Source organism: Sturnira hondurensis, unplaced genomic scaffold, assembly GCF_014824575.4.
Source record: "Sturnira hondurensis isolate 20B ecotype Veracruz unplaced genomic scaffold, ASM1482457v3 Scaffold0008196, whole genome shotgun sequence".
Taxonomy (NCBI): Eukaryota; Metazoa; Chordata; class Mammalia; order Chiroptera; family Phyllostomidae; genus Sturnira; species Sturnira hondurensis.
The window spans coordinates 21,602,823-21,621,833 of record NW_028080827.1 but is presented as its reverse complement, the minus strand read 5'-3'; the positions used below and the strand labels follow the sequence as shown (position 1 = coordinate 21,621,833).

At 42.3% G+C, this 19,011-nt stretch overlaps 1 non-coding gene and 3 pseudogenes across 1 annotated transcript; 1 reads left to right on the top strand and 3 right to left on the bottom strand.

The window, feature by feature from the left end:
- The first annotated feature begins 5,630 nt into the window (after positions 1 to 5,630).
- LOC118992671 (U1 spliceosomal RNA) lies at positions 5,631 to 5,795 on the top strand. The gene has a single exon (XR_005067689.1). It is a non-coding gene; the product is annotated as a U1 spliceosomal RNA (small nuclear RNA).
- Positions 5,796 to 6,844: 1,049 nt separating this feature from the next.
- Positions 6,845 to 7,808, bottom strand: LOC118992533 (Y-box-binding protein 1-like; annotated as a pseudogene).
- A 213-nt stretch (positions 7,809 to 8,021) lies between these two features.
- On the bottom strand, positions 8,022 to 9,274 carry LOC118992497 (procathepsin L-like; annotated as a pseudogene).
- A 610-nt stretch (positions 9,275 to 9,884) lies between these two features.
- Positions 9,885 to 14,120, bottom strand: LOC118992496 (nuclear pore complex protein Nup88-like; annotated as a pseudogene).
- Positions 14,121 to 19,011: the final 4,891 nt, after the last annotated feature.

Sequence of the window (19,011 nt, the reverse complement as noted above, 5' to 3'; positions counted from 1 at the left end):
ATGAGATTAATTTTCCATCAGCACTTTGTTTATTTTTCTCTCATGGCATGTATCATATCTTGCCGTGGATTATGGTGAGTTACACACCCATTTGTCTCCACTTGGGTTTGAAAGAAACTTCAGGCAGAGCTTGAGCAGGGCACGCCTTCCATTCATCACCAAAAGCCTGGGCATTAAGGTTTCTGTCCTGATGTGACCAGGCATTGGAATGGAAAGAACGTGGCGTGGCATGGAGGGAGAAATCTCATGGCTCCATCCACGGTGCGAAGTGGCATTTTAGAAGTCAGACTGGCGTTCCTTTTCGATGTCATCCTGGAATGTCTGCCTTTAACATGCGTGATGAAACCTGGAGGGAAGCTGAAAACAGATACAAACCCTCAGTTGGCAGTAGTCTTGGAAATGTCACGTCCTGAATGAATTAGAGAGAAAGAGGATTGTGAGAAGCCTTCCTCCCTTCAATAAACAAACATGCAAATACCCCAGATGCCTGTTACACTCTCTCCAGGTCTAGCGGCTTATTAATAAGTTCAGGACCTTTCCATGCTGCTCATACTTTTTACACACCATCTGTTTCCTCTTCTGTCGTTGGTGGCTTCATTCCAGGGACAACCCTGGGGAGAAGGAGCCAACATACCAAGTTTCTGCTCTTGTCCCCCTTGCTTGCAAGTACCTGCAGATTTCTCTTGAATGTTTCCTGTTCAACTCAATAGGTTTTAATTACATGAACTAATATTTGCTCACTATGAAACCATATTTGCCCTCACAAAAGGCAAGGTCTGAAGGCCTGGGATTAGGCAAGGCCCAAAAAATCTCAACGTTTATGCAAACAGGCTTGTGTTCCCTCCCACCTAGCACTTCCTCACTGCTCAAGTATTCTGCATTCTGCTTTTGGGATACCTATCTCCTTTGTCTTCCCATTTAAACAAATGACCAACCACATGTTCTCTCCTTCCAATTTCCATCTACCCCTGGTGGAAGCAGGACTAAGTTTTCCTCCTGCTGGCCTTTCATCTTTCTGTGCAGAAATATTTTCTGTTGGCTCCTTAGTGAAAACTAACTGTTAATGGTCCTAATGAAGCTGTAAGGTACTTTCCTTTTGTGGCTTCTCCGTATTATTTATGAACCTAAAATTGAAGACTGTGTCAGAAAATCTTCAATGTATTGTTTTTCAGTTCTTGTCAAGCATATCATGTAGTCTGTTCCACTGCCAAGTTTCTCCCTCATGATTCTGATATGCTTGTCCCAAAACGCACTCATTCCCCTAAATCAGAAGAGTTTGATGAGATGGGAGGCAGGGGGCGGGGGCAGGGCAGGGACAGACTTTAGAACTCAAGAAATGTAGACAATGGACACTAGTTATGTGAGGCTTCATTTATTATAATAGCAAACACAAAAGTTCCTAGATTATTGTTTTTGGTCATTGTTAGAGTCCAGTGTCCTTATTTTGAGCTTAGACACAATAAGAAGTCATTCCCCTCCCTCCACACTTACATTCCAGGCTGCTCACATGAGGAGGTGGGGGGCATTTGGGGAAAGGAATGCAGAATCAAGTCAGACATCTATCAATCAATTGGAAGTGAGCCACTTTATCTGCAAAGTAGGCCGAAGGAAGAGTACAAGCATCCCATTCATTGACAGTGGAGCCTGGGTGTGGACTGCCAGAAGTCTGAACAGCACCAAAGCCGTTAGTGCAGGAGATATTTAATAGGGTGAAATACACGCTCTTCCTCTTCTCAAAAAAGTTCGGTGACAGTGGTGGAGTGAAAGTCTTCTGCTTTCAATACACATCATTCTGATATAAATAACTGCCTGTGGTAGTGTGAAACTTGACTTCCTTAAAGCTCACGTCTTCACTTCCCCCGATGTGTGGCCAAACATACCTGTCCCTCCAAAAGATGGTACGTGAATTCTCAAGTAAATCATCCCCAGGTATTTCTGAGGTAAGGTCCTGTGCCCAGTGGATCAGTTGCACTTACATGCAAGATTCTCCACTGCATTTCCCCAAAGGCACTGACTTACAAACCCGGGTGTGCAATTCTTGAAATCAAAGAAAACATGCCATAACTGTTCTTTAGTCACTGCCTCCCAGTAGGCATAAACAGTTCAGCTGCAAAACATGCCCGTGCAGACAAGCCCAAGCCCGTGTGCACTGCACATGTCCATGCACACACACACATATGCACACACTCAATGACACGTGCTACTAACAGTAGAAAATTCTGCGCTTTCAGGACAGGCACCAGCCAAATCCTTAAATTGCAAAACTAAGAACTCAAGCAGTAAAATGTGTGATTTCAGGCCACTTTTGATTACATTTCTGGAGCTTGGCCAGCAGAGCAATTTCCAAGAAAACCAGCTCAGGCAGTTCACAGTTGCTCATCAGCTCACTAGTCTTAAACCAAGCTCTTTGTCACGCTAAGGGGGACGTTTCTTCTCCTCACCCCAGCTCAAGCTCCAAGTAATCAACTAAATCTCAAGTAATAGACTTTCCCAAAAAATGTGTAAGGAAAAAGGAAAGAGGAGGGACAAGCTGGACAAAACCACCTCATACCATGAGCAACTGGAGAATATGCATACAACCAATTAATTCCACCCTGAGCACTGCAAGGCAGGGCAAGCCAGTGCTTGGTTTTAGACAAAGGGGGAAAATGGACACATTTCCCATATGTGACTCTACACCCATTGCCAAGCCAGCCAAGAAAGTAGTTTCCTTCAAGTGGTCAGTCTTGCCTAGGGAAGTCATGTGAGTAACCCAAAGTTTACCCTGGGGGTTTGCAATGAAGTTCAAACTGGACCTCTGTCTATACTGGAGATGAGTTCAGAGCACATAATCTATTTCAGGGCATCTACTCAGATTGCGGGATAGGGGGTGTTAGGAGGGAAGAAGCAGTTGTGGTTTTCCCAATGCAGGTCTGGAGTGCAGCCCAGATGCCTGGAGGGGGCCACGATGGAGTCTTCCTCCTCGTTGGACACACAGCCTGTGAGAACTGCCCTTTAAAGTTCCGTACATACACAGTGAATGACCAGTCACTGGCCATTCGTATGCATGGCAGTTTGGGTGCCAACTGCCAGTTTAGAGCACGTGCCTGTTTGGATGTTAACTTGGACTAAACTTTGGGGGGACTAGCCCACAGTAAAAAAAACAAGCAAATAAAAAACCCTTGATTTTGTATGGTTTCTTACCTCTGTGGTATTATCATCTGTCTTGAGATTTTGAAAAATAAAATAAAATAAATCTAGGCAACAAACGGTATAATTTTGTTCATTCTCCAAGAGTTAGATAATAAACTAGCTTCTGTCTCTCATCCTCACAAATAAATTCCAGACTGATCAAAGAGCCTAAAGTGAAAATCAAAATAAAATTAATATTAGAAGGAAATGTAAGAGAATATTTATCACCTTGACATAGGGAAGTATTTTCCAAGCAAGATATAAAACCCAGAAACCATAAAGAAAAAGATTTACAGATTTCACTGTGTAAAGTTTTAAGCTTTAGAAAGTAAAAGGCAATATAAGTAAAGACTAGGAGAAATACTTACAGCAGATATAACACAGAATTAATATCCAGAATAAACACAGCACATACAAATCAATATAGAAACAAACAACCCAATATTTAATGTGCAAGGAATATTCATAGGAAATTCACAAATATAATTGGCCAGGGTATGTTGGTAAAACGCTGCTCACAACCCCAAGTTTTATTTTTAGATATGTACCCAGTAGAATTTTATGTGCATATATACAAAAAGACAGGCATAAGAATGTTCATGGCAACATTATTTGCTAATAGCTTTAAGTTGGAAACAATCCATATGTCCGTCAGTGAATAAATTTTGGTATATTGACATAATGGAATATAGTAAGAAATGTAAATGAATATATTACAGTTACAGGCAAGAACATGAATGACTCAAACATAATGTTGAATAAAGAAAGCCAGATGCAAAAGAGTACATGCTCTTTTTAATTCCATTTATCTGAAGTTCAAAAACAGGCACGACTAATCTGTAGGGGTTAGATATCAGGACAGTGACTACTTTGGGGGAAATGGGAGAAGGTCTGGTAATATTCTATTTCTTGAGTCGGATGGTGATTACAAGAAGAATTCACCTTGTATTAATTCCTTAGGCAGTCTACTTGTGACTTGAATATCTTTTTGGTATTTTAAAATTCAAGAAAAAAGTTTTTAAAAATCCAAATGATCAGCAGGCCTATGAAGAGATGCACCATTGAACTAGTAAATCAGAGAGATGAAATTTTAAATGACATAACCTTTCTGTACATGATGCTGGTAGTTAAAAAAAACGGATAATGCCCAGTGTTGATGAGTATGATGGTGGCTATCTAAATTAGAACAGAGTTGCAGGAGAGAGCCTTGATCTTATTTACCAAAAATTGAATGCGCGTGTCCTTTGGTCCAGACATTCCATTCCTCGGAATATATCTTTTAGAAATACACATATGCACACAAATTTGTATACAAGAATGTGTGTTACAATGTTGTTTGTAGTGGTAAAAAAAGAAGATAAACTAGCTATGTGTCCTGTGCTAGAATAGTAGGCAAAGAAACCGTAATACAGCTGTACAGTCTGGAAGGAACGTGGCTGTTAATGGGGGAAGCTGATGGGTACCAACACGGGAAGAGCTACAGGGATTTACTTTTCCATTGTTAAAGTAAAAAGAAAAAAAATCCCAGAACAGATGGTTGTTGCGTGATCTTGTTTATGTATAAATGACCTGAATGTAAACTTTAAAAACTCACAAAAAATGGAAAACAAAACTAAAATCTGGTGTGACTCATTTACTCAAGTATCTCACAAAATAAACTCAGCTTCCCTCTTGAAACAGATTGCAGCGCTCTCGAGAGCTCCCCGAGACTGTCTCCCTGAGAGGACTGCCCCGAAACAGGAAGGAGCTGTTTCTTCGTCCACCGCCGCCTCCTAGAAGCGCCTTGGCGCCTGCGAAATGCCAGCTCCCACACAGGCCTGAGCGACAGCACCGGCAGTGTCTCCAGATCCTCCTGCTGCAGAGGTGCTTTCCAGTAATTAACTAATCCGCCTAAAGGACGGGGCTGGGCTCTCCAAGACTGAGCGCTCCCTCCCCTCTGTCCCCTGCTCCTCTCTCTGGAATGCCAAGGCGTTCCCCAGAAATGGCTGTTTCTCAGCCCCTGCCTTCCCTCAGCTCCCAGACTCCGCTGGGCAAGACGAGGAGGGCCTTCAAGGCACTGTCCCGGCCGCAACAACTTCCTTTCTGCCTGTTCTCCAGGAAGAGTTACACTGTTCCGTACTGTCCTGGCCCCACCTCCACCTATGTCCTCCTGGCCTAACCTTCTTCCTGTGGGCTGAGGAAGAACACTGCCACAGGCAGCAAGAGAAGTAACATCCTAATACTGTCAGTTTCGACTCTGCCGTTTTTTGCTCCGGCATCCTATGAACAACAGAAAAATGTACCCGTCCTTTCTACTTCTTATTGTGCAAATAAAATAAATAGCAGACACGGTCTCTATTATTTTCAAAATGTTGGTGTCTGGAGCAAAGCTTCCCTGACTTTGGAATTTAATGAACCATTAAAATTCCAAAAATTTAAGGTGGCTGATTTTTATTTTGTGAAGCATAACCTGAACTATCACACTTATCTGGCAGGGGAGATGCTGTGGTCACAGCAGTGGTTTTCCCAGGGCCAGGCTCACCCACTGCGCTCCGGCTGTGCTGACCCCCGTGATGTCCCCAAATGTGGGAAACTCGACTGCATAACTTGTAGTCATGGGGGGGCTGTGTTCATGCTCTCCCCTGAAAAAAATAATAAAAATAAAAATAAAGAGCAACCTGAATGATTGTCATCATCACTTAAATGAGTGGGCACCTTACCATGAGTGGTCACATGATCTCAGACTTTAAAAACAGCACTTTATAAGTTTCATACACTTAGATCTACAAAAATACACATGTATTTCACATGGATTGGTGAGCATTTCCTCACAGACGGGCACCAGTTCCCTTAAAAAGAACTGGCAGATATTAAATCCTCGGTTTTCAAACCTAGCCATGCCTGAGAAAGACAGGAAGGCCTTTAAAAAATACCAATTCCAGGTCCCCAATCTATATTTACTGCATCAGTGAATTAGCCTCTTCAAGACTGGGGTACATGTACTTCTTTTTGTTGCATACAAAATTAAGTTTTATTTTTAAAGGTTAAACTTTATACACACTTTTAAAACATAAAACTTCAAAAGTATTAGTCAAGTCAGTCATACAAAGCTGTTCACAGCAGTAATTAAAGAGGTGGTAACATTTTACCAGTGCAAAACATCACCAAATTCAAATCACAACTTGGATCTTCAAGATTCAAGTGTTTTATTCCATGCAGTAAAATGTGGCCAGTTTTCGTTCTGTGTTGTTTTACAATTATTTAAGATCTTTATTAACAGGTGCTTGCAGTTTGTTGACTTTTTTGGGAAAAAATCAAGTTGTAAACTTTTACTACAAATTCAAAATTAAGTTCTTAAAAATCTCAACTTGACCAGATATGAAACAATTAAAAAAAACTCTAAAGGTGCATCGAGAAAAACCCAGGCTTATTTAAAAACAAATAAAAATAACAACAACAAAAAACCCCACCACATTTGTCATTACCAAAAAGAGATGTCTTTAAATAAAAATAATAAAAACCCCATGCTGTATAGAAAATGTAGATAGTTCTACTCATCTGGTCAACAGGCAAAAAGCAAGCACTGAAGGTCTTCACCTCCAATTTTTTGTTCACTTCTTATTGCTGGAATTTCATATTCCTTCCTTCTTGTTGGATGACTAAACCGGATGATGGTAGAGCCAGTAAGCCACATCTATTCAGCCCCACCCTGTTCAACCTCCACAGCAGACAAGTTCTCAGCCGGTGGATCCGCTGCTTTTGTCTCTTTGCCATCTTGTGGTTTAGGGTTTTCTGGGCGTCCCCATCAGTATTTGAAGTTACCGTTGAGGTGGCTGCTGACCTTTGGTCTCAGTCCTTGATTTCCTTACCTTCTTCATTGCAGTCCTCTCTAGGCTGTCTTTGGCGAGGAGGGTCCCTGCGAAATGTGGTCTGTAGGCCCGATACGTATTCTGTTTCACTGTCTACCTTGTTCTCCCACACCCTGATTATCAGCACCTCCATCACTTCTCCCTGCACAGGAGGGCTGGAATGTCGTGGTCAAGCCCATAGGTCTCTGCATGAAGTAAGGTGGGAACTGTCACCTGCGGTAGGGCCAGCGCCCTTGGGCCTGGCCTTCAGGAGCACTCTCTGATGCCTCACTCCCCCACTCTCACTCTTCTGGTAATTCTGCTGGTAATTGCGTGGAGGACCCCTGCAACGTGGATAGCGTCTATAATGGTTACGATCTGCTGCACATTTACCGCCTTGCACTGGAATCCACTGGAATCCACCGGAACTCCACCAAGGCCCGTAACATTTGCTGCCTCCGCGCCCTTTTCTCCTTCAACAGCATCAAACTGCACAGTCTGTTCAGCCCCTATCCCGCGAAGGTTCTTCCTGGGGTTATTCTTCTGTGTGGCAGTCTGGTGGACAAATACATCTTCCTTGGTGTCATTCCTGTTGATGAAACTGTATCTGTTACTTACATTGAACCGTTTTAGTGTTCCCAAAATCTTCGTTGCAACGATCTTCTCGTCCTGCCAATGTGAGGCTGCCCGTTGCTGCTCCCTGCACTGCTGCGCAGGGTACCGGGCTTGGCATCCGCAGTGCTGAGGGTGGGGCTCTGAGGGGCAGGGAGGGGGTGCAGGCGGCTGCTGAGTCTCGGCCTCACTGCTCATGGTTGCAGTGATGGTGACTGGGGTCCGTTGCAGCAGCCGCAGCTCCTCCGAGGTGTGGTAGTAACCAGGCTGGCGGCCCTGGGGCTGCTCAGGGCTCTCTGAGGGTCCACTCTGCTCTTGCTACCGATCGAACTAAAATGTGGTCAGTTTTAACACAAAATTCCTCCTCTGGTTATCCTGCTTTCAATGAAATCTTTCTTTGTCACCAGCGTTTTACACAGTAGCATAGCTGCCCTGGGTGGTGGTTCCACAGTGGTCGTTCCAGTCTTCAGCCATCTTCACGTAGCCATTCTCGCCCCAAGCTGTACTCCAGCTGCCCCTGACAATCCCGTGTTTATTGTTAGTTTATACTGCCCCTTTAAAGCGATAGCAAACCACCAGAACACCATGATCTGGGTCTTCGCTGCTGCAGTGTGGACCATAATAAATGCCTTGTTCATAGAACCTGGAGCTGCCATGGCCTGCCTGTATAGCAACGGAGATGGGCCTCACAGTCTTCATGAGGGACGGCTGTTGCTGATGAATGTCAATGAAGCCACTGTCATTGGCAACAGAATTGTCAGGCTTGTTTTTGCAGGATCCAACCTTTGCATGATATGGATAGGATTCCTTGGAGTCCAGGCCTGGCAGGACTTAACGCAGAGGAAGACCTTATTCATTCAGCCACCACTGCAGACCTCGTTGCCTTAAGACTGAGAGCCGTCCACAAGGTTCCACTCGCTCAGTGAAATAAGTTGGACAGTTTTCTGGAATACGTGTCTTTCAGGAGCACTGGATGCACTAAAAGCCCCAAAATCACAGTAGCTCTGACCCTTCACAGGAATTACATAGATTTCCTCTCTCCAGTCCATGGTCAGGGGAATTTCAGCTTCTTGTGATTTTTTTAAAAGATTTTATTTATTTATTTTTAGACAGAGGGGAAAGGAAGAAGGTAGAGAGGGAGAGAAACATCAGTGTGTGGTTGCCCTACTGGGGACCTGGCCCACAACCCAGGTGTGTGCCCTGATTGGGAATCAAACCAGCGACACTTTGATTCACAGGCCGCACTCAATCCACTGAGCCACACCAGCCAGGGCTGCTTTTGGTTTTGAAGACGTTTCATCACCTGCCTGAATTCTTCCACTGGTCGTGTCACCAAAGACATTTGCTGCCATGGGGAAGCTCTGTTTCCCTAGATTGAATTGCTTGCTGTGCTGATCAATCATTTTCATGTTCTTCTCCCACACTGCTCTCCTCCATCCTTCTTCATTCAAGCCGCAGAGTTTCCTGTGTGTGGTTCCACTGGTTCCATTGTGCATCTAAACTGCCACGAAGTTTGGAGCAGCTGAAGCTGTTCCTGAGCAAACGGCACTCAGGAACAGCGAAAGATTCCGGTTTGAAAAACCTGCGGTGGGTGCAGCTGCGCAGGCGCAGTCCTCACCCTGCGCGGGTCCATGGGACTTCAGGCAAGACTGCAGCATGTGCATGTTTTTTAGAATGTTTTTGTACTGTGGGAAAATACACATCATATGAAATTTACCACTTTAACTAACCATTTTAAGTACACAATTCTATGCCATTAAGTGCATTCGCCATTTGTGTCACCACCACCACTATCCTGATCTCACACAGAAATCCTGTACCTGTTAAGCGGTGACTCCCCCAAACTCCTGGCAACCTCTGTTCAACCTTCTGGGCACCTCGTATAAATGGAACCACAAAATATTTGTCCTTTCATGTTTGGCTTATTTCACTTAACATGATTTTTCAGGGTTTATCTATGTCATAGCATGTATTAGAATTTTATTCCTTTTTATAGCTAAATAATATACATGCACACACACAAGATTTTGTTTATCTCCTCATCTGTTGGTGAGACCACTGGGTTATTCCTACCTTTTTGGCTATTGTGAATAATGCCACTATGAACATTGGTGTATAAGTATCTATTTCAGTCCCTGTTTTTAATTTTTTTGTTTTCAATTTTTTAAATCCAAATGCCTCTTTATAAATTAAATAATGCTACCTGTTTGTTTTACAAGATGAATTTAAGCCCTCACTTGCTTCACTTCAGGTATGACTGTGTTCCTGGTGGTGTCAGAACTTCACACAACTTCGGATATCATTAATTTGCTTCAGCATTTCTCCTATGTGTTCACCCTCTGCCTTCAGGATGGACTGAAAGTACCTTGGTACCCAGGTGCTGAGAGGAGTCGTGGGTGTTTGAGGACCCAGTACCTTTTCCACCTTTTGCTGCTAATAGTTTTTTTTCATAATAACCTGTTTGATGGCAGAGCCTGAAAGTCCAAATTGCTCAGGTATTAGCCGTAATTGTTTCCTCATTTCTCTCTCACTGTCAGAAAGATCTGGGAGCTGAGAATAAAAACTGTGAAGTACTCTATTCATCCTGTTCATGATATAGTTTTTTTTTCTTGGCTTCCTCATATTTGTCAGCTAAGCACTCAACCATTTCTCATAGATCTTCTAGTTTTTTCTTTTTGGGGTCACGTAATAATGTGACCTTCCACTGAGTCATCTCCTTTGCCATTTCCTATTTAAGAATGTACTGTTCTCTGGACACCTGGATGGCTCTGCTGTTGAGATGAAGACACTTTTTGGGAGCCATATCTTTTTCAGATGATTTTTAAAATGCTAGATTTTTTAAAAGAGAAAACAACCTTTCTTTTATTTAATTCTTGCTCAAGTACAGTTTTCTGTCTTGTATTCCCAGCCCTGCCCCCCAGTGCTCCCCACCTCCCTCCCATTTCCGCCCCCCACCTTAGTTATTGTCCATGTGTCCTTTATACTTGTTCATGTGAGTCCTTCCCCTTTTCCCCTGTGATTCTCTCCCCTCTCCCCTCTGGACCCTGTCAGCACGTTCTGTATTTCAGTGTCTTTGGTGACATAAAGTGCTAGATTTTCAACAGTATGTTGCAAAGTGCTCCTAATGTGTTTTTCAAAGGAATTGGGGTTTTAGCCAGAATTTAGAAGGAATGCTCTACCAATTCAACATTTTCTTGGGTATGAAGCAGGGGAGGAAATGCTGTATGTACTGTGCTTAATAAGGGTTTTAGGAGGCATTTGCAGGTACTGGTGGTGCAAATCATCGCTGGCTCAAAACCTTTGAATTGGAGCTGGCTGCCTGCATGGCAGTGCTTCGTACAAAGGACGTGTTCCACAGAGCATTTCTGTCCAGTAGCAAGTTCCCAGACTATCCTTATCTTCTTTATCTCATCCAAGACATTTTGGAAGTTTGTAAATCCAAGTTAGCCCAAACCTATGTACACCAGCTTCCTGAGTCCAGTTATATCTTGAGGGACACTTCGGATTTCTGTGAAGGCTGACCCGACGAGAAAAGTCAGAGTCAAAGAGGGATCATCCTCTAGAAATGCCAGTTTCAGGGCAAGCTCCAACTCAGCACACTCCAACACAGGCAGAGAAGGAATGAAGTCGGCCCTGCAACCCCAGGACTTTTCTGATGATTGGCCATCTTCTTCTTCCCCTTGCAGCCCAACCCAGCAACGCAGCATTCCTGATTGAGCAGCAGTCAGGAAGAAGCTGGACACATAGGGTAAGCAGAGTACACCGCAAGCATTGTAACCATAGTTATCTTCAGCTGCAGGATGCATGGGCAGTGGACCTCACAGTTCCCTGATATTCCCAGGGCTGTATAACACACTAATGTATGTAAGAAAAGTTCCCCCATTCTCACATAGGTTGTGCAGTGGGTATACACAACTTAATCTTTGCCCTTTTCATCCAAATATGTTTTTGGGGACTGCGGCTAATGGTCCAAAGTCAAATACAACTGCTGTCTCTCCTAGACATGTGGTGTATACCCTTCCTTTGTTTGAACATTAGACTTTCCTCTTCTGCTTCTGGCAATGTGATGACCTTAGTGGGTGTCTGGGGCTCACATACAGAGTAAATTCTTATTACGCTGCCTGATGTTCACAGCACTCTGTGGGGACGCAACATTTCATTTGGATACCAGGCAGCATGCTGGAGTCGGAGAGGTAGAACTGGTAGATAATCTCAGCGACTGGAATGGCACTATAGTTCAGTGTTGATTTTCCACCTTCCAATTCAGAATTCTTTCTTTTCTTGAAAGAAAGAGAAACAGCAATTTATTGTTCCACTTATTCATGCATTCGTTCGTTGATTTTTTTAAGTATATTTTATTGATTATGCTGTTAGGGTCGTCTCAATGTTTCTTCCTTTGCCCCGATTTGCCCAGTACTCCCTTCCCTCCAACAATCCCCCTCTTAGTTCATGTCCATGAGTCATGCACATACGTTCTTTGGCTTTTCTATTTGCTATACTATTCTCTTTTTTATTGTTACTCAATTACAATTGTCCCCATTTTCCCCATTACTCTCCCTGCCCTACCCACCAGCACCTCCCACCTTCAATCCTCCCCCTACCCCACTGTCTATGTCCATGAGTCCTTTACACATGTTCCTCCATTTCCCATACTATTCTCAACATCTCCCTGACTATTTTGTACCTACAAATTATACTTCTTAATCCTTGCACGTTTTGCCCCATTCTCCTTCTTCCCTCTCCCTACTGATAACCCTCCAAGTGATCTCCATATCTATGATTCTGTTCCTGTTCCATAGTTGTTTGCTTAGTTTGTTTTTGTTTTTTAGATTCAGTTGTTGAGAGTTGCAAGTTTGTTGTTATTTTACTGTTCAGAGTTTTGATCTTTTTCTTAAATAAGTTGCTTTAACAATTCATATAATAAGAGCTTAGTGATGATGAACTCCTTTAGCTTTACCTTGTCTGGGAAGCACTTTATCTGTCCTTTCATTCTAAATGATAAGTTTGCTGGAGAGAGTAATCTTAGTTGTAGGTCATTGCCTTTCATGACTTTGAACACTTCTTGCCAGCTTCTTCTTGCCTACAAAATTTCTGTTGAGAAATCAGCTGATAGTCTTATGGGAACTCTTTTGTAGGTAACTGTCTGCTTTTCTCTTGCTGCTTTTAAGATTCTCTCCTTGTCTTTAACCTTTGGCATTTTAATTATGATGTGTCTTGGTGTGGTCCTCTTTGGGTCCAACTTGTTTGAGATTCTCTGTGCTTCATTCACTTGTATGTCCATTTCCTTGGCCAAATTAAGATTTTCTTTAATTATTTTTTTAAAGTTTTTGGTTTCTTCCTCTTCCTTTTCTCCCTCTGGCATACCTATGATTCAGATGTTGGCACTTTTGGAGATGTCCCAGAGTCTTCTTATTCTCTCCTCATGTTTTTGAATTCTTGTTTCTTCATTTTATTCTGGTTGAATGTTTATTTCTTCCTTATGTTCCAAATCATTGATCTGAACCCCAACTTCCTTCCCTTCACTGTTAATTCCCTGTGGATTTTTCTTGATTGCTCTTAGTGTAACCTTCACTTCCTCCCTTATGCTTTTGCCATACTCAGTGATTTCTATGAGCATCCTGATTACCAGTGTTTCAAACTCTGCATCTGACAGGTTGGCTATCTCTGTTTTGTTTAGTTCCTTTTCTGGGATTGTTCTGTTTTTCTTTTGAGCCATAATTTTTCATCTCCCCAATTTGGCAGCCTTATCATGTTTGTTTCTGTGTATTAGGTAGATCTACTTTGACTCCCTGTCTTGGCATACCTGTTACATTGTATGGGGTGGAGCCTTAGCTAATTGCCAGGGCAGGGCAACCTGCTTCACTGCTTCGTGGCTCTATATATGGGGGAGGGGTCAAAAAAGGGACAATGCCACTGCCTAGCTGCTGGAGGCTTGCAAGACAATTGCTTCATTTCCAGTCACTTTACCCACTTCCCATACACAACTGGCATCCCTCTAGCTTTTGCCCTAGTTATGGTTCCCAGAGTAGGTGGGTTTGCATACATTCTAGGACCATGAGGACCCTTCAAATGAACTCTTCTGAGAGAGCAGCATTTTCTCCTGCTGCCCTCATCCCCACTAGTTTTTACAGCCATAAGTTATGAGGCTTTATTTTTCCAGCACTGGAAATCTTGGCTGCACAATATGGTCTGGGGCTGGGATCACTTGCTCCCCAGGTATCCCTCCCAATTTTTATCCATCACACATGAATGTGGCACCCTTTGTTCTGCTGGCCACTGCCACCTCCATGCCACCACCATACCAGCACCACACCTTGTCCTCTCTGCCCAAGCTCCCCATCTCTGCCCCTCCTACCTGTCTGGATGAATGTAGGTTCTTTAAATCTTTGACTGTTGGACTTCCATATGATTCAAGTTTCTGGCAGTTCTGGGTGTTTTTTGTTTTGAGATTAGTAGTCATCCTTCTTTTTGTTGTGTAAGGAGGCAAAGTGTATTTATCTATACCTCCATTTTGACCAGAAGTCCCTAAATTCAGAATTCTTTCACCAACTTTTAAGTAATTCTAATCACATACAAGGGTCTTCCCAGAGAATGTCCAACAATGTACTATGACAAATAGAAACATTTATTGAAGAAGATACAAGATAGAAGAAACATTGTACATAGGGCAATGACACCTCAGTCCCCCTCAAAGTAGGCACCTTGGGACCTCACACAGTTCTCCCAATCACTATCAGCTGCCCTGTCATATTTTCCTGAGTCTCACTGATGGTCTGAAATCTCTTCCTTTTCAAAGGTGATTTTAGTTTTGGGAAAAGCCATTAAGTTTCAGGGCACCAAATCTGGGCTGTAAGGAGGATGAGTGACCTCGGTGATTTGATGTTTGACCAAAAAACTCTGCATGAGGCATGATGTATGCATGAGTGCATTGTCATGATGAAGCTGCCAATCACCAGCTGTCCACAGCTGTGAACTTCTGTATCAGCCACATAGTTTCCACGGACGAATGTTCAAGCTTAACAGAAAATCTGATGCAGATTTGTTGCTCTACTCACTCAGTCATTTTGAATGTAGTGGCTACATAGTACACATGCACACTCAATGGCATCTACTGCCCCCTGACTAGTACAATGAAGTCATTATTGTTCATGCATGTGTATTACACTCCACTCTCCTTGGCTGCCAGGTTGCATTGATGTTGCACAAACCAGTCTCATTATATTAACAATGACTGGGCATTTTCCAGACAGACCTGGCTAAGTCCTTTTATTCATATCAGTGCTACATGATGTTGTATTGGACTTAAGACTTAATAGATTTCAAACAGGCAGAATTATGCAACACAATCTCTGGTTCTAAGAGAGGGAGGTCTCCTTATCAGCGCCACTGACACCTAGAAGGCAAACCACTAAGAAAGAGATCCCATCCCACAGAAAGCGCTCTCCTGGAGGCCTAAGACCACGTTTCTTGTCAGCAACTGTGGTAGCAGTGCTGATGGCCAACGCAGTGGTAAGAAGCTGGTTTCTCAGCCTCTGGTGAGCTCTGGATTTTCAGTCCCTCCCAGAGCTATAAGAATAGGACATGTTTTCAATTCCTTTAGGAGAAATTTCTGGGTCATATGATAATCTTATGTTTAACTTTGTGAGGAAGCACTAACCTGTTTTCCACAATAGCTGCACCATTCTACATTTTCATCAGCAATGTACAAGAGTTCCAATTTCTCCACATCTTTGACAATTCTTATTATTTTCTGGTAGTTTTGTTTGTTTGTTTTTCTTTTTTTCTTTTTCTTTCTAATAGCCACCCAAGGGTTTATGAAGCAATATTTCATCATGGTTTTGATTTCCTTAATGATTAGTAATGTTGAGCATATTTTCATGTACTTATTGGCTATATGTATATCTTCTTTGAAGAAATATTTAAGGTTTTGCTCATTAAAAAATAGCAATTTATTATTTCTCCAAATTCTGAAGGTAGAGTGGGGATAGTCCTGTTGGCTGGGGCCACTCATGTGGCTGCATTTATTTGGTACCTGAGCTGGCCTGGAAGAGCCAAGAAGACCTCACTCATGTTCTTCGCCCATTTTGAAATTATGTTGTTTTGTTTTTTCTGGTTTTGGGTTAGATCAATTTTCAATATATTCTGGATATTAATCCTTTATCAGATATGTGATTTGCCAATCTTTTCCCATCCTTTGTATTGTCTTTTCACTCTCCTAATACTGATTTTTGATGCACTAAATTTTTTTATTTTGTTTAAGCCCAATTTTTCTTTTTTTGTTTGTGCTTTTGATGTCATATCCAAAAATAATACCAAATCCAATGTCATAAAAAAATTCTCCTCTGTTTACTTCTAATTTTCTAATTTAGCACTTAAGCTTAGGTCTTTGTTCTGTTTTGAGTTGGTTTTTGTATATGGCATAAGTTCCAATTTAATCCTTTTGACTATGAATATCCAGTTTTTCCAGCCCTATTTGTTGAAAAGATTGTCTTTTCCCCACTGGATGGTCTTGGCGCCTTTGCCAAAAATTGTTTGACCATATGTATATGCAAGAGAGTTTCTTGTGGAGAGTTTTCTCTATTCTATTCCTTTGGTCTATATATCTGTCTATATGCCAGTGTTGTGCTGCTTTGATTACTGCAGCTTTGTAGTAGGTTTTAAAATCAGGGAGTGTGAGACCTTCAACTTTGTTCTTTTGCAAGATTGTTTTTGACTATTCAGGGTCCTTTGAGATTCCATGTGAATTTTAGAATGGGTTTTTCTATTCTGTGTAGATAGTGCTGTTGGGATTTTGGTTTGGAGTGCATTCAATATGTAGAGCAATTTGAGTAGTATTTTTATCTTAACAATATTAAGTCTTGCAACACATGAACACAGTGTGTCTTTCCATTTACTTACATTTTCTATAATTTCTCTCAGCAGTCTTTTATAATTTTCAGTGTACAAGTCTTTAGCTTCCTTGGATAAAGATTTATTCTTGCCCTGGTCAGCATGGCTCAGTTGGTTGGGCATTGCCCTGCAAACTGAAAGGTTGCCAGTTTGATTTCCAGTCAGGGCCAGTGCCCGGGTTGCAAGTTCGGTCCCCAACTGGGGCATGTACGAGAGGCAACCAATCCCTGTTTCTCTCTCACATCGATGTTTCTCTCCTTCTCTTTCTCCCTCCTTTCTCCTCTCTCGAAAAAAATTATCAAGCATTTATTCTTTTTAATACCATGATAAGTAAAATTATTTTCTTAATTTCCTTTTCAGATTTTTGATTGCTAGTGTATAGAAATATAATTGACATTTTTGTGTCAGTTGAATCCTGCAACTACTAAATTTATCAGCTCTAGCTGTGGTGTGTGTGCACACAAGTGTGTGAAACCCTTAGACTTTTCTACATAGAAGATTATATCATCTGTGAGCAGAAATAATGTTACTTTTCCTTTCCAATCTGGATACCTTTTATTTCTTTCTCATGCTTAATCATGCTGGCTAGAACTTCCAATATTATGTTGAAAAAAGTGGGTATCCTTGTTTTGTTCCTGATCTTAGGAGAAAAGCGTTCAGTCTTTCATCATTGAGTATGATGTTAGCTGTGGGTTCTTTTATGTGTCTGGGGCATGACTATCCACCATGACCTGCCCAGTCAGGAATCTATGATCAGATCGCCCTGTAAGATTACTTCCCTAGAATCGCTTTATTGCCCACAGGAGGAACCAGGCTGCGCTTGTGTGCAGCTTCATCTGACTGTAGCAGCTCCCATTCAACTAGCTTCTTCCCACAGTTGTAGCAGATCTGTAGCCACTAGAGTTCTACACAAGCCCTTAGTCTGAAAGAGAGTGAAAGGAAGAGGTACTATGTGCAAAATGCCACTCAGGGGAATCAGATGGCCAGGGGCCAGGTCCCTCTCTGAGCTCTGGGCCAAGTGGATGGTGCTGTGACCAGAAAGAGGAAGCTTCTTAGTACAAATTAATGTGAGGTTACTCTCACTAAAATACTTTCTTGGTCTGTTTATGCACAAAGATCACAGACAATGAAAAAGTGTCATCAGACTTGTAATTAGGCAGAAAAGCCATTTCCTGCAGGTTCCTTTGCCTCTTAAACTTAGTCTTTCTTCTCCTCACCCCCAGCTTTCCTCAGGCACTAGTCTGTGTTTCCAGTAAAAAAGAAAACTTGTTTGGCTACTTGTGCAGAAAGAGGAATTGATTTAACACTCGAACACTCAACAGACTGGTTCTCCTTGGGAGCAGTGGCCAAGTGAATAAGCGAAGGAACAAGAGAAGAAACAAAATGGCGCCAGGCCGGAACGTGGAGTTCCTCAAACACCCTGCAACACCCTGGACTCGCACACAGCTCATACCGCCTCACCTGATGAGTCACACCTCCCACGCCCAGCCAAGTGTCGAAACTTTGAGTGAGACCTGAATACAATAGTGAGAACAAGTCAGACCGGTAAAACGTTCCCCTGCTGTCAATCTGATAAAATGCTGGACTGTGCTTCCAAATGGAAGGAAGACGGAGGAGGGTTTTCAGCAATACAAGGTTTTATAGAATCTCACAGCAACTCCCTAGTTGTCTGCAGTGAGGCTTGAGGACTCTCAGTCCCACAGGTATTTCCATCTTTAAACACAAAAGTGCATGAAAGCTCTGAACAGAGGTTTTGTTTGTTTTGTGTTAGAGGGAGGGGTATTTCTATAGAGCTTTCAACCCTAAATAGACAAGAAAAGAAAATTTGGAAGACCTGAGTTTCCTTTTCCAAATGCAAAGTGTAGGTAAATCAACATTTACACTGTTCCTATTTCTACCTTTCCCCCACTTTTCACCTCATTCCTGTGAAATTGAGAAGAGGCTGTGATAACAGCATCCCAGCCATTTAGAACTGGATCAGAGACCAAAGCCCTAAAAGAGGTTATGACATTATTAACAAGAAAGGCTGTGATTAAAAATCTAAAACTTAAGACCCAGTGTTCAAATATCCCCAGCTACTGTTAGATCAGAAACATTATTTCTCAAGGTAGAGAAGAGCAACTGAAAAACTCTGCGGCCTTGCAAAGTGTGCACTTACCTCCCAGAATGCTGTAGCCTAAGCTCTGATCTTGATGAACACAGAGATTCCTCTGCCTCTTTATAAATAGAAAATGTCCCAAATAAACTTGCACTAGGTCATCTCATCATCATGATGATGGTTATCATCAATAAACACTTATGGGGCACCAACTTGGCCAGCACTGACCAGACCAGACCTATCTCAACTTCCCTGAACCATCACTTGGACAGGGAATATATCGAAGAGCATTGCTCCATCACTGTTTTAGAATTATGACCTTTGAAATTTGTGTATAGGTATGTGACACAAGCTTTCATTGTAAGTAGGCACAAAAATAGAGGCTTATAATGAGCTCTCTGGGGAGGCAAAGGT